Raw genomic sequence first — 3796 nt, 5'->3', positions numbered from 1 at the left:
CTCATTACTTCCTTTCTCAATGAGAACACTTGCTATGTTTGTGTGCCGGCGTCAGTGTCCAGCATCGACGTGGAGTTTGAGCGGCTTCGCGCGATACGTCGGCAGGCTGAAAGGAAGTACAGAAGAACGAAATCTGCGCAAGATCTCGCACTTTCACGCCGAGCTAAACGAAAGGTTTTGCGCCACCTGGAGAGGTTAGGATGACAACGTTGGAGGCATTTCTGCTCATCACTAGATCCCCGTAAGCCCCTGTCGGTTATCTGGCATGTTGCGAGAAGCTTGCGCTCACCTCCGCAAGAAAGGCACCCTTTTCGTTACCTGGGTACAGTGCCCGAGCCTCGTGGCGCTCGCTTGGTGGAGTTGCAAAGATCCAAAGTTACTCGGATCCGCAGCACACCACGTTCGCTTAGTTAATGACAATTTCCAGACTAAATAAAAGGCGGAAGAGAGAAAGGCGTGCCGTCGTGGAAGGATTCGTACTAATTTCGGCCATCCGCGGATCTTTAACGTACTCTGACATCGTACAGTGTAATGATGCATCTTCGTTTCGCCTCCATCAAAGTGCAGCGCTGGCGGTCGGGATCGAACCCGGGTACACCGGCACAAAAGTCAGGCGTGTCATCACTGCTCCACCGCGGTGGGGCATCTGAATAAATCTAATTTTTGCATTTTAAATAGGGGGACGCGCGCACGCAGTCCCCCACTACCAAAAATTACATGCCCCATCTGCCTCGATTGAGGAAGTGGCAGAGGTCAGCACGGGCGCAGTGCAATGCCCGCGCCTCGCCCTGGAGGCTCCTCCATCCTGACCGAGGATGCCTCAGCACCAGGTAAGTATGCCTTGCCAATGCTCGGCCGCAACATCCCATGCACTGTGACACTAGTTTAGTCACCAGTGAGAGTTACTAAACAAAAATGAATAACAGAGTAAATTGTGAAGAAATAAGAAGAGGTTATGGGTACTAAATACTCTGAGTCTTTCGATAAAGAATTGTAATCACGCAACTTTTTGAAAGAACTATGTAAACTCTTCACAAATTATATGTTTAAACATCTCATCTTAGTGGCAGCAACCGCCACCACTTAGGTGGCGGACGACGGCTGTTGCGGCGCGCGTCTTTCTCTCCCTCTTCTTTTTCTTTCTTCTCTATGTTATCTCTTCTCTCCACACGAGGCGGCGGAGATGGCTCAGCCATAGAGCCAGTAGCAGGCCTGTGCATTTTCTTTTCTTTCTTCCTACAGCCACAAGAACAACTGCTCTAAGCAGCGAACGTAGGCGACGTGGACTGCAAACGATACTATCTGAATATCAGATTAGCCATGCACAATTGTGACGCCATGTGTACATGACCGGCATTGAGGCCAATCAGCCCCTGGCGCCAATTTCAAGAAGAAAAGAAAACTTTTCAGTTTTCAGATGTATACACCCGAGATGTCGTAGAGACCCCGCTACCCTGAGACCAAAACCCCCTTATACCTACAAGGAGCTCTCTGAGACTCCCAGACTAAGCAGAGGGATCTTTTCACCACCAGATAGGTCCTTAACGTCCTCACAATGCAGGGCGTGGCGAAGCATTCAGGTCAAGTGTTTCTTTCTTTATGCTAATCTGCACAATGAGTTGACAGATGACTCAGAGGCTTGCAATCTCTGCAACGTACCTCTGAGTCACAATCATCTAATCTGGCAATGCTCCAATTGTCCGGGAGGTAAGGAGACTGATCCTCATGATCAAATTACCTAGGAGTGCTGCATCGGCAGCCCAAATGCGGATGTACAAAAGGTGTCCTACGCCTCGCGGAAGACGCTTACTCCAAGACCTTCTCTGCGGCCACGACGAAGGAGAGCCGGCAAGGAGACCCTTCCGTTGGCTGAGCCCCTGCCCTGATGCCCATGTCGGTGTAAATAAAGTCTTCTCTCTCTCACTTTAAGTGTGGATAAAGTTCTATTTATCTTGCAAGACCTTCGATGACCTCCAGAGGGGTGTTACTTTAGAGGTGTGTGTTGTTGGATTATGCTGGTTTGTGTTGAATACTCATGGATCATGGTAGATTATGGGAGTATTCTGGCAAATTTAACTGAAGAAAGGTTGGTCGTCGCCCTAGGTCTTCCAGCACAATCCACACTAATTCTTTTTAATACGTAAACAGGATCACGACGAGTCAGCAAGAACAAAAATACTTAGAAATAATGGCAGTAAAAGTGCAGAGGCTACCATACCATTCAGGACCTCATAAAACAATACATACACACACAACTTACATCACCATGTAATTGTCCTCCAAGAGACTGTAACCAAGCCCACTTTACAGGGGTACGATGATTACGAGAATCAAAACGGAGGTAAAGCAGACGTTCTAGCCAGCAAAGCCATCAGCGCCATCAGGCACGATATTATTGCCGACTCAGACATCTACCCCGACATTGTCGAAATCATTTCAAAAAAGCGACAGGGAGGGAGCACATTCGTACTGGACCTGTACAGCCCGCCAGTGCTAGAAAAGCCGATTTTTTTTAACTCTTCCACGGAGCGCTCAAACTGGCCAAAAAATGCACTGATTATTTTAAGAGATTACACGAGTTGGGGATACCAGAAACAAGATATCAAGGGTAGAACATTACGGACGTAGCCATTATATTTTGGCTGCAGTCCAATCACAGATCTCGCTACCCCCACGAGAACAAGTAATAGTATGTGCACGGAGGTAGGCCCGAACCTCACTTTCGTAAGGAAGAGCAAGGAGTCACAGTGGTAAACATGATGGAAAACCTATGCAGCGATCAGTTCATCCCCCGGACGCGAATAGCATCGGACATAAGAGGCCGGAACGGACAAGCAAAACTCTCAGACTGAAACGCGTTTTTCAGGGTGTCAAAAAACTGAAGGGGGCATCCAATCACTACAAGAATGGAGCAGAATGTTGAGATAAACGCGAGACAATGCACAAAAAGTGTAAGGCGAACAAGAACAACGCCCGAAGTAGACGAGCACCTGAAGCGACTATGTGAAGCCGGAAGCAGTCTCACCAAAAGATGGCGGAAGCAAAACCACAACATGAAACTAAAACTAAAGATAGCAGAAGTTACAGCAAAAACTGAAGAATACACGACGCTACTCGCGAAAACAAACTGGAAACAATTCAGCGACTCGCTTAAAACGGCACGGCCAGAACCTGGAATCTACTAAGAGAACTAATTGATCCGACCAAAATCAAATTGGAAAGCAAAAAAGCATCCACAGATTAATACATGGAGGGTTCGAACACCAATCTTTTATAGAAGGCACAAAAAAAAGGTTTCGGTGATCACAACCCCTCACGATACCAAGGAAAGTATCGCGGAGCCGAAAACGAGAGACTACACCCCCCCCCCCCCCCGCACACACACATAGCTGTGGAAGAAGTTTACGCGACTACTCAGAATACGACCAGAAACACGGCAGCAGGAGCGGACAATCAACCACGTGCTGATCCGCAATCTGAGTGACGACCTCATACAAGAGTTTGTAAACTTTCTGAACAAACACTGGGAAGCGGAGATGGTTCCTGAAGACTGGAAACACGCTGCAGTATAAACCTGGCAAAAAACTCCAAGTTGAAAACTCAGGCCCATCTCGCTACCAACTTGCCTATGCAAGCTTTACGAGCATGTGGGGACGCTCAAACTGCTAAATTACAGGGAAGATAATGACCGTGTAATCCATATCATGTTCGGCTTCAGAGTAAAATCCTCGACGCCGAACGTACTCCTCTAAACGATGTGCTCCACAACGTAGCTCAAACGGGTGAAAATGTCACA

At 47.7% G+C, this 3796-nt stretch overlaps 1 non-coding gene across 1 annotated transcript; it reads right to left on the bottom strand.

Annotated features, from left to right (window-relative positions):
• Nucleotides 1-675: 675 nt before the first annotated feature.
• On the bottom strand, nucleotides 676-838 carry LOC146189109 (U1 spliceosomal RNA). Its single transcript, XR_014707763.1, has one exon. It is a non-coding gene; the product is annotated as a U1 spliceosomal RNA (small nuclear RNA).
• Between the last annotated feature and the right edge of the window lie 2958 nt (nucleotides 839-3796).

The sequence above is a fragment of the Amblyomma maculatum genome, chromosome 5 (genome assembly GCF_055883805.1).
Source record: "Amblyomma maculatum isolate TAMU_Amacu chromosome 5, ASM5588380v1, whole genome shotgun sequence".
Classification (NCBI taxonomy): domain Eukaryota; kingdom Metazoa; phylum Arthropoda; class Arachnida; order Ixodida; family Ixodidae; genus Amblyomma; species Amblyomma maculatum.
The sequence above is the reverse complement of the archived record's forward strand: the minus strand, read 5'-3'. Positions and strand labels throughout refer to the sequence as shown.